General features: G+C 47.4%; 1 pseudogene; it reads right to left on the reverse strand.

Annotated features, from left to right (window-relative positions):
* LOC147119348 (uncharacterized) overlaps positions 1 to 12,123 on the reverse strand; it is a 36,036-nt pseudogene that overhangs the window by 17,293 nt on the left and 6,620 nt on the right.

A 12,123-nucleotide genomic window follows, 5' to 3' on the forward strand; every position in this document is an offset into this window, starting at 1 on the left:
AATCCCCCATGGTTATAGCTGTTCCCTTATTACAAGCCCCAACTATTTCCTGATTTATACACCGACCAACAGAGTTGCAACTGTTAGGAGGCCTATAGACTACGCCCACTAGTGACTTTTTCCCCTTCTTATTCCTTATCTCCACCCAAACTATTTCACTATCCTGATCCTTTGACCCAATATCATTTCTGACTATTGCAGTGATTCCATCCTTGATTAACATAGCAACCCCACCTCCCTTTCCTTCCTGTCTGTCCTTCCTAATTGTCAAACACCCTTGTATGTTTAGTTCCCAGTGATGATTATCTTGCAGCCATGTTTCCGTAATGGCCACCAGATCATACCCATGTGTAGTTATTTGTACCGTCAACTCGTCAATTTTGTTACGAATGCTGCGTACATTCAGATGAAGAACTTTTGTATATGTTTTCTGACAATTTATTCCTGCTTTTACCCCTTTTAGTACTTTACCTTTATCATTATACATTCTGTCCCTTCCTGACACGCTCTGGTTTTTAATTCCCCCACTGCTACCTTGCTCTATTGCCTTCTCCGCTGTCATTTTTATTTTTCGCTCTCTTAAAACCTCCCCCCCCCACTAATTAGTTTAAAGCCCTCTCTACAGCCCGAGTTATTCGATTCGCCAGCACTGGCCAAGTGAAGTCCGCCCCAATGGAACAGCTCTCTCCTGTCCCAGTACTGATGCCAGTGTCCCAGGAAGCAAAACCCATTTCTCCCACACCAGGCTTTGAGCCACGCATTTAACTCTCTAATTTTATTTACCCTAGCCAAATTTGCACATGGCTCAGGTAGTAATCCAGAGATTATTACCCTTGTGGTTCTGCTTTTTAATTTGGCCCCTAGCTGCTCAAACTCCCTCAGCAGAACCTCCTTCCTTGTCCTATCTATGTCGTTGGTACCAACATGGACCACGACAACTGGATCCTCCCCCTCCCACTCCAAGTTTCTCTCCAACCCAGAGGAGATGTCCTTAACCCTGGCACCGGGCAGGCAACACAGCCTTCAGGACTCTTGCTCTCGGCTGCAAAGAACTCTATCTATCCCCCTAACGATACTATCCCCTACCACTACAACATTTCTTTTATCTCCCCCCACTTGAATGGACTACATCTGACTTAATTAATCTAATTGGTGTGACTGCCTCATGATACACAGAGTCCAGGTAACTCTCCCCCTCCCTGATGGGTCTCAGTGTTTGAAGCTCGGACTCCAGCTCTTCAACGCGGAGCCAGAATTCCTCGAGCAGCCAACACTTACTGCAAATGTGATCACTGTGAGCATCAATGGTGTTCACCAGCTCCCACATATTGCAGCAGCAACACATCACCTGATCTCCCATTCTATGTAATTAATTAAATTTATTAATTTTATTATTAAATACCCGCTGCCCCGATTCTAGATGATGAATATCGCACCTTAGAAACTATAAACCACAGAGTTTAAGCTTCAAAAGAGAGAAATACTCACCAACCAATCACTTACCCACTTTCTGGTGACGTCACACTTGGATTACTTTTTACCTCTCTCCTTCCCTCTGAGGTCGGAGACTGGAGATTGGTAAACCTTACCTGGGTCTCTGAAGCTTTTTAAGCTTCCCGCTCGCGCCTCCCGCCGACACCCGCGGTCTGAGGTCTTACCTGGGTCTCTGAAGCTTTTTAAGCTTCCCGCTCGCGCCTCCCGCCGACACCCGCGGTCTGAGGCCTTACCTGGTCTCTGAAGCCTTTTTAAGCTTCCCGCTCGCGCCTCCCGCTGACACCCGCGGTCTGACGCCTTACCTCGGTCTCTGAAGCCTTGTTAAGCTTCCCGCTCGCGCCTCCCGCTGACACCTGCGGTCTGAGGCCTTACCTGGCTCTCTGAAGCTTTTTTAAGCTTCCCGCTCGCGCCTCCCGCCGACACCCGTGGTCTAAGGCCTTACCTGGGTCTCTGAAGCTTTCATAAGCTTCCCGCTCGTGCCTCCCGCCGACACTCGTGGTCTGAGGCCTTACCTGGGTCTCTGAAGCTTTTTCAAGCTTCCCGCTCGCGCCTCCCGCCGACACTCGTGGTCTGAGGCCTTACCTGGATCTCTGAAGCTTTTTCAAGCTTCCCGCTCGCGCCTCCCACCGACACCCGCGGTCTGAGGCCTTACCTGGGTCTCTGAAGCTTTTTCAAGCTTCCCGCTCGTGCCTCCCGCCGACACCCGCGGTCTGAGGCCTTACCTGGTCTCTGAAGCTTTTTCAAGATTCCCGCTCGCGCCTCCCGCCGACACCCACGGTCTGAGGCCTTACCTGGTCTCTGAAGCTTTTTCAAGCTTCCCGCTAAAAAAGTTCCCCTGGATGCATTTTAGGAATTCCACACCCTCTATACCCTTCACACTAATTGTGTCCCAGTTAATATTGGGGTAGTTGAAATTCCCTACTATTACTGCCCTATAATTTTTGCACTTCTCAGAAATATGTCGACACATTTGCTCTTCTATCTCCCTCTCACTCTTTGGCGGTCTATAGTACACTCCCAGCATTGTGATCGCCCCTTTTTTGTTTTTCAATTCGACCCATAAGGCCTCGTTTGATGATCCCTCCAACATATCATCCCTCCTCACTGCTGTAATCGTTGCTTTAATCAATACTCTGACCACCCCTCCCTTTTTACCTCCATCTCTATGGAAAACCCAAAGATGTTTTATAAATATATTAAGAGTAAGAGGATAACTAAAGAAAGGGTAGGGCGTATGGGAGTTCATGAGGGTAATCTGTGTGTGGAGGTGGGAGACGTTGGTCGGATTCATAATGAATACATTGTGTCTGTTTTCACAAATGAGAGGGGCGAAACAGACATTGCTATCAGGGAGGAGGAGTGTGAAATATTAGATGAAATAACATAGTGAGAGAGGAAGTATTAAGGGGTTTATTAGCTTTAAAAGTGGATAAATCCCCGGCCCGGGTGAAATGTATCCCAGGCTGTGAAGCGAAGCAAAAGAGGAAATAGCAGAGGCACTGACCATCATTTTCCAATCCTCTCTGGCTTCAGGTGTGGTGCCGGAGGACTGTGGTACCCTTGTTTCAAAAGGGAGATTATTATCTAAATGGCAATAGATTGGGAGAAGGGGAAGTGCAATGAGACCTGGGTGCCCTTGTGCACCAGTCGCTGAAGGTAAGCATGCAGATGCAGCAGGCGGTTAAGAAGGCAAATGGTATGTTGGCCTTTGTAGCAAGAGGGTTTGAGTACAGGAACAAGGATGTCTTGCTACAGTTGTATAGGGCCTTGGTGAGACCCTTTTTTGTTCTTGGTATTTTTTCCAGGCTCTATGATTCGTGCTAGCTTTTGTGTATGCCTTTTCTTCTAGTTATATGTTGTCCCTTACCTCTTCAATCGTCCATGGCTGTTCTTTGGCAAATAGAGCTCTTGCTCATTAGGGGTATAATCTGGTGTTGTAGGAATAGGCGTATTCCTAACAAATAATGGAGCTTGACTCAGAAGAACAACAAACAAGATTTTATTGTTGAATTAGATGAAATGCAGCAAACAACGTACAACGATGCAGGAGAGTTGTGGAACAGATCTTTCCCCAGTGGGGACACCACGAAGACTGACCCGGCAGTCCCGTGGATTGCGTGATGAAGTCATCACATTTTCCCGCGCTTGGGCAGTCACGTGAATGGCGCGATGTTGTCATCGCGTTCTCCCGGCAGCCAGCCGTTGCGGCCGAAGTCGCGGGAGCGAGAGGCCGAGCTGAGCCGGCGATTGCCGCAGGAGCGGGAGGCCGAGCTAGGCCGGTGATTGTCGCGGGAGTGGGAGGCCGAGCTGGGCCGGCTCGCATTTAGGCGAGTCACATGATGCGTGACGGGATGTCATCATGTTAGCCCGCGTTTGCGTGAGTCACGTGATGCGCGACGTGATGTCATTGCGTCAGATCGCGTTCTTAAAGGGGCAATGCCACGTACATACAAACTATATATAAACATAGTTAAAGTTAAAGGGAATTATGTATAACAAGTAAGGAACACTCGGTGGTAGCACTACATGTGCTCCCCCAGAATTCGCTTTAATGAACGACAAAAGATGAGGTGGTCTGACGAGGCTGTTCGAACGACTCCTGCAGTCTTGAGACAGAGACTGCTGGGTGACTGGCGGTCGGGTGGGCGATCGTGCTTGGCCTGCCGTAACGACGATGGATGTCCGAAGGTCTCGGCGGTCGTGCTGTCTGGACTTGGCGGGCGAGGTCAAAAGGTGCTGGTTGTGAGTGGATCCTTGCATGCGTCATGGCGAATAAAACGTATTCAGTCATGCGAAGGACCGTGGAGATGTGTGACCTCTGCAGCCCGTGGTTTGAAGCGCGCGCTGGGGCAAAACAGCTGGTCACATAATAGTGACTGGCAGGTTGGGCAGACGTAGACCATGGCTCCATCATTGTTGGAAGAAGGTCCTCAGTCTGACGAAATCTGCAGGAACGCCGAACGGGCAATCCAGGAGGAAATAACGTGGGTCCTGGCAGGTCGGTGAACTCGCCGACAGGCGAACGAACTCTTCATCAGTTGGGAACGCACGGAACAGTGCGTGCCGTAGTGTTACTATGGTAACACAGAAGTGAGTGAACCGTTGCTGCATTGATCAGTGATCGGTGATGACAGCAACTTTCGCGTGGCTGATCGTGGCTGCGGGATGCCGGTTGGACCCGTCCTCGATGTTTGTGTTTGTTGAGGGGAACACTGTAGAGAGGGCGACAATGCTTCTAGTTGTTGGTTTAGGGGAAAAACTGCCGGGAGGGTGGCAATGCTTCTAGTTATTGTTGATTGAGGGTGAAAACTGCCGGGAGGGTGGCAACGCTTCGCTTTCGTGCTGAAAAGCATGGTAGAAAACACAACCAGCAGGCTGATGGGCTGGTGCGTCGTCGGCGGGGAATGAGTCTTCATGTTTCATGAGGGATGGGTCCTCGTGGTTTGCGAGGGATGGGTCCTCGTGGTTCACAAGGGATGGGTCCTCGTGGTTTGCGAGGGATGGGTCCTCGTGGTTCATGAGGGATGGGTCCTCATGGTTTGCGAGGGATGGGTCCTCGTGGGTTGCGAGGTGTGCGTCCTCATGGTTCATGAGGAGCGAGTCCTCGTGGCATCTCCGCGGGGGCGCACTCCGATCTTGTGGGCCCGAAAATCTGCGGAACCCGCGCTTGGAGGGATTCATACTTGCTGTTGCGTTAGGAGAGGTCGTGGAGGAAGATGATCCGTAAGGCGGCAGAGCTGTTGAATATGGAGACCTCGTTGGTCTGCACAGCATCAATGTTCTTGGCGAACGGGGCTTCTACCTGAATAAAGCACGAGGGTGGTTGTTGCTCCCTGAATTGCGGTTTGCGTCAGCGAAACGGCTGGTGCTTCCATGGCGTGCTTATTTTGTGAAAATCGTTCACAAAAAATTGGGGTCCAACTGCGTTACGTTTGTGAAAAACGGGATCACCTCCAGGCTGCGCTTCCTTTGCGAATACATTCGCAAAGACGGGGTCACCATCTGTCGTTGGTCAGCAATTGTAGGAATTGGTGTTCATCGGTTGTTGCTTGTCGGATGTTGTTCGCCGTGCTCTTCCTCTTTGAAATCGTTCACAGAGATGGGGTTCAGGCTGTGCACTGTTTCCGTGAAAAATGTTCACGGAAAACGGGGTCACCAATTGTAGGTTTCGATGAGTTCCTGTCCTCACGTCGTTGGGTCACCAATGTAGGAATAGGTGTATTCCTAACAAATAACGGAGCTTGAATCGGAAGAACAACAAACAGGATTTTAATGTTGAATTAGATGAAATACAGCAAACAACGTAGAACGATGCAGGAGAGTCATGGAGCAGGTCTTTCCCCAGTGGGGACGCCACGAGGACTGACCCGGCAGTTCCCGTGGATTGCGTGATGACGTCATCGCATTTTCCCGTGCTTGGGCAGTCACGTGAGTGGCGAGGTGACGTAATCGCATTCTCCCGGCACCCGGCACTGCAGCCAGCTGTTGCGGCCGAAGTCGTGGGAGCGAGAGGCCGAGCTGAGCCGGCGATTGCCGCAGGAGTGGGAGGCCGAGCTAGGCTGGCGATTGTCGCAGGAGTGGGAGGCCGAGCTGGGCCGGCTCGCGTTTAGGTGAGTCACGTGATGCACAACGTGACGTCATCGCGTTAGCCCGCATTTGGGTGAGTCATGTGGTGCGCGACGTGATGTCATTGCATTAGGTCGCGTTCTTAAAGGGGCAACGCCCCATGCATGCAAACTGTATATAAACATAGTTAAAGTTAAAGGGAATTATGTGTAACAAGTAAGGGACACTCGGTGGTACCGCTACAGTATCACATTACCTTTTGGAACAACTCCCACTGATGTTCTCTCGTTTTACCCATTAAGGGATCAAGGGATATGGGGAGAAGGCAGGGGCAGGGTACTGAATTTGGATGATCAGCCATGATCTCATTGAATGGCGGAGCAGGCTCGAAGGGCCGAATGGCCTACTCCTGCTCCTATCTTCTATGTTTCTATGTTTCTATGTAACAGATTTGCCAAGTTAGCGTGCAAAATTAAGGCACATGGGATTGGGGGCAAGGTATTGACTTGGATAGAGAACTGGTTGGCGGACAGAAAGCAAAGAGTTGGAATAAACGGGTTGTTTTCCGAGTGGCAGGCAGTGACTAGTGGGGTACCGCAAGAATCGGTCCTAGGATCCCAGCTGTTCACAATATATATTAATGATCTGGACGAGGAAATTGGATGTAATATCTCCAAATTTGCAGATGACACAAAGCTGGGTGGGAGGTATGCTGTGAGGAGGATGTCATGAAACTCCAGTAAGATTTGGACAGGTTGGGTGATTGGGCAGAAACAAGGCAAATGCACTATAATGTGGATAAATGTGAGGTTATCCACTTTGGTGGCAAAAACAGGAAGGCAGATTATTATTTGAATGGCAATAGATTGGGAGAAGGGGAAGTGCAAAGAGACCTGGGTGTTCTTGTGCACCAGTCGCTGAAGGTAAGCATGAAGGTGCAGCAGGTGGTTAAGAAGTCAAATGGTATGTTGGCCTTCGTAGCAAGAGGGTTCGAGTACAAGAACAAGGATGTCTTGCTGCAGTTGTACAGGGCCTTGGTGAGACCGCACCTTGAGTATTGTGTGCAGTTTTGGTCACCTTACCTGAGGAAGGACGTTCTTGCCATGGAGGGAGTGCAGTGAAGATTCACCAGGCTGATACCTGGGATGGCAGGAATGACATACGAGGAGAGATTGTGTCAATTGGGGTAATACTCACTGGAGTTTAGAAGATTGAGAGGGGATCTCATCGAAACCTATAAAATTCTGTCAGGTCTGGACAGACTAGATGCAGAAAGGATGTTTCTGATGGCCGGGGAGTCCAGAACCAGGGGTCATAGTCTAAGGATAAGGGGTAAGCCATTTAGGACTGAAATGAGGAGGAATTTCTTCACCCAGAGAGTGGTGAACCTGTGGAATTCACTGCCACAGAGGGCGGTGGAGGCCAGTTCATTAAATATATTCAAGAAAGAGTTGGATATATTTATTGAGGCTAAAGGGATCAAGGGATATGGGGAGAAGGCAGGGACAGGGTACTGAATTTGGATGATCAGCCATGATCTCATTGAATGGTAGAGCAGGCTCGAAGGGCCGAATGGCCTACTCCTGTTCCTATCTTCTATGTTTCTATGTAACAGATTTGCCAGGTTTACTGTGGACAACGCCTGTCTCATCCCATTGAAGTTGGCATTACCTAAATGTACAATTTAGTAGCTGTTTCGTGTACCTCCCTTTGAAACACTGCAATTAACTCGGTCATATTATGATCGCTATTAGATAAATATTCACACACCTTTAGGTTGTTAACTAAATCTGGCTCATTACTCAGTGCTAAATCAAGTCTGGCTGCCCCCTTGTTAGTTCTCGGACATATTATTGCAAAAAACTATCCTGAACAGACTTAAGAAATTCACTACCTTTCTGTCATGAACTAATCTGCTTATCCCAATCAATGTGAAAGTTAAAATCCCCCAATATAACTAATCTGCCTTTACTACACGCTTGTTTATTCTCTGCATTTATACAATCTACCAATTCATAAGCAGGCCTGTACACAACACCCAGTACAGTCCTAATTCCTTCTCTATTTCTTCTCTCTTATAATTGAAGTGATTTCATCCTTAATCACTAAGGCAACTCCTCCCCTCTACCATTTCCCCTAATCTGTGCCTTTCCTCCTTCAATGTACTGAGTGACATTTTGAGTGATGCGGTCAGATGACGTATGGGGAAGTAGAGAATATGCATATGACCACCCATTACTCCTGTTAAAATGTTGTTACCCAAGTAATGCGTTCAGTATTTTTATCAGAAACAGTTACTTCCACACCTTCTGTTATACCTTCCTGTCGAACAGTTTCTCACTTTACTCCGTATAACAGATTGCAACAGGAAATAGAACTGCCAACGGTTGTCACTTAACACACAATAGAGCCCATGTCTTACCGTCACCTCGTTATAATGTGGCTGGTGATCGGTAGGTATGGCCATGCCTTGCATCTGTTTGCGTAAATGTGATGTTAATACGCTTTCTATCTCAATATTGTATTTAACCCTCAGTTAACTTTTATTTCAGGGGAGATTCAGTCAGATTCGGTGTCACACCCTCATGTCACTGAAGGCGAGGTTGTGAAAATAAACTGTAACTACACAAGTTACAGTGACTCCCATCTGTACTGGTACCAGCAGCACACGGACCAAGCTCCGCGATTTATTTTGTACCGGGACACAGCAGGAAAGCGGAGGCGGATTTTGCCAAGGGAAGATTCGAGGCCGGTCGGACCAACGCAAAAAAAAGTTTCCTTTAACGATCACTCGAGCTGAAATCCAGAAGTTGGCCGAATATTTCTGCGGGTTGAGTATCACAGTGCTATAAAATCTCAGTGAAACAAAACTGCCGCAGAAAGTGCCTCAATCTTCTGACTCAGAGGTGAGAGTGAGACTGACTGAGCCACGGCTGACACTTACAGACAGTTCAAGGGAACCCACCCTTGTCTGTAAGTGTCAGCCGTGGCTCAGTCGCTCTCACTGTCGCCTTTGGATCAGAAGCTTGTGGGTTCAAGACCCACTTCAACGGCTCGAGTCCCATAACCCAGGGCCGACGCTCCCGATGCCAGTACTGAGGGAGGTGCCGTCTTTCAGATGAGATGTTGTACCAAGGACCAGTCTGCTGTTTCAGGTGAATGTTAAAGATCCCAAGGCACTGTTTCGAAAAAAGCAACGTAGTCGTGGGCCAATATTTATCACAAAAACAGATCATCACATTGCTCGTTGTGGGATCTTGCTTTGCACATATTGGCTACCGCGTTTGCTACCTGACTACTGTGACTATATTTCAAAATTACTTCGTTGGCAATTTGTGACGTGTTGGTCGGTCTGGATCGACCAGAGCGCATTTTCCTATCAGTCATTGTTTGCTATATACAGCATATTAAATATTGCAAGTCCTGGGGTCTCAAATCCAGGCTGACTAAAATGATATTAATTACTTGACTGGCCCTCGCGCCTGAACAATGGGGTCTTTTAAGGGAGCGAATTGGAGGCGCTTTGCACCAATCTGCAAACAGTAATTCAGCCCAGATCCTTAAGGACTCTCTACCTCTGAGCCTGCTGCATAGGCTGAACCCAGAGCTGCTCCGTTAAGATTAGTAAGCTTCATTTAGCCGCTCAATCTCTCTGTTGCATCTTCTCTTTACCACATCCTGCAAAACAGGGCTTTTGATGACCTAGTTTTTTGGGTGCAAGAAAAACCGAGAACAGCAGGATGTCAGTTGTATTGATAAAAATCAAATTCCATGATGAAATATCTTGCGGTTGGGAACCCTGAGCAACGGTTTCCATCTGGTGCTTATTAAGGCAAGTGGAATTTGGCAGCATAATCTTCGATAGCATCAGATATTATAATTTTTCTGTAACCCTTTCGGTGTGTGTGAGAGTGGGAGAAGGGTTGTTGTAAAGCGATGACTGCAGTTGAAAAAAGACAGAGAGGATAGCAATCCTGGAAATATTACATTCAACCAGAAAGCGCGTGAAATGTAAGGTAAGACAGTCAACATCTGACAGTGAAGGACAGGTCAACGCTTTACTGGGAGATCTCAGCGGCCAAGAGCTTTTAAGATTCGTTGATGGACCTGCTGCTCTATTCAATAATTATTAGTTTTTGTACCATTAATGGAGTCTGGGCACTATCGTCAGGTTCAGTAGAAGGGAATCCTCTGATGTAAGTAAAATAATATTAAACAATATTACATCAATTTTTGCCCTTCAAACTCAAAGTTTTTTTCGGGGTGACTCTTTTTCCAGTGTATTCACATATTTTCTGATAAAGTTAGGGCGTTTGCTTTCACCTTAATGCAGTATTTAGCAGCGGAGGGCCCTTAAATCAAATCTCGCTGACACTTTCAGCGAAGCAACAGTAACTGTCATCCCGTCGTCCTAGTTCTAAAATTCTCCCAATTTTACCGGATGTTTAACTAAACTGGTTGGTGCAGGTTGTGGTCATTTTCACATCGTGGACACAGCGAGATAATGCGAATTATCAGTAGTTACAGACACTGGGATAAGAGTTTAGTAATCTGCATGGACATAACATGTGGGAATCGGAACAGAAAGAAGTTAGACAAAGAGAGGTAGACAAAATACTTAGATTGATAAATTTCACAAAATACATGTAAATTGAGTATAAACACCTCTGACCAAAATAAGGAGACAGATCAGGAATCTAACGGAATGCGACAGAACAAAAGATCACCTTAATTTTAAATCCTTTTATTAAATTCCAACTGTCTGATACCACGTTTTAACATCAATAAAATCGAAAGAATGTCATTATAAACGAAGTGAAGCAAAGTAACGTTCACAGTGACGCAGTCCGTGCACAAACACCAGCAGGAATCTCTGCCTTTAAAGACTAAATTCACAGTCGGTTCACAAATGCTGTGGCACGAGAAAGAACAAGGGCGTTCGACAGAAAGTGACTGAGGAAAGCTCAAAACTGTTTGGCTGTAATTAAAACGATTATTTCTGACAAAGGTTAAAGCACAATGTGCTTTCTGCCGGTTGTACCATCATGAGACTCCTGTTTCTGAAAGTCCGCCCATGCCGTTCTGGAGAAGGATAAAAGGAAATCGGAGTAAGTGCAAAATCAAGATGTTTGGAGCGCTAATAACAATTATTGGGTTATACGTGAATATTCAATTTTCCCATTCTCTCTTTCTCACTGTCGCTGTCGCTATCTCACTCTTTCACTCCCTCTGTTTCCGTCTCTTCTCTCTCTCTGTGTCTGTCTCTGCGTGTGTCTGTGTCTCTTTATCTCTCTCTCTCTCTTTCTTTCGCTCCAGCGATTCCACGTCAGTTACCATTTGCTTTAAGTGAAGTGTTACGCGCCATCGACACTCCCACAGCCATCTCACTTTCCAATACAACATCGCTCAGATGCAGGGTAAAGCTCCCACTACGTTGTCCCACCAATATCACTGATGTCAGGTATTGCGTGGGTTAAATGCAATGTAAATTTCAATTTACAGCGTGCCACTAGAGACTCAAATATCGGGCTCAGAAAGTTTTGGAAGACGGAGCAGCTTCCTCTATCGCAAAATGCTCTCATTTGGGGATGTTGAGCACGGGTTAGATACAGAGTAAAACTCCCTCTACACTGTCCGATCAAACACTCTCAGGGCAGGTACAGCACGGGTTAGATACTGAGTAAAGCTCCCTCTACACTGTCCGATTAAACACTCCCAGGGCAGGTACAGCACAGGTTAGATACAGAGCAAGGCTCCCTCTACACTGTCCGATTAAACACTCCCAGGGCAGGTGCAGCACGGGTTAGATACAGAGTAAAGCTCCCTCTACACTGTCCCATCAAACACTCCCAGGGCAGGTACAGCACGGGTTAGATACAAAGTAAAGCTCCCTCTACACTGTCGCATCAAACACTCCCAGGACAGGTACAGCACAGGTTAGATACAGAGTAAAGCTCCCTCTACACTGTCCGATCAAACACTCCCAGGGCAGGTACAGAACGGGTTAGATACAGAGTAAAGGTTCCTCTACACTGGCCGATTAAACACTCCCAGGGCAGGTAC

The sequence above is a fragment of the Somniosus microcephalus genome, chromosome 4 (assembly GCF_052327205.1).
Source record: "Somniosus microcephalus isolate GS21.2 chromosome 4, FLI_Smic_1.0, whole genome shotgun sequence".
In the NCBI taxonomy this organism is placed as follows: domain Eukaryota; kingdom Metazoa; phylum Chordata; class Chondrichthyes; order Squaliformes; family Somniosidae; genus Somniosus; species Somniosus microcephalus.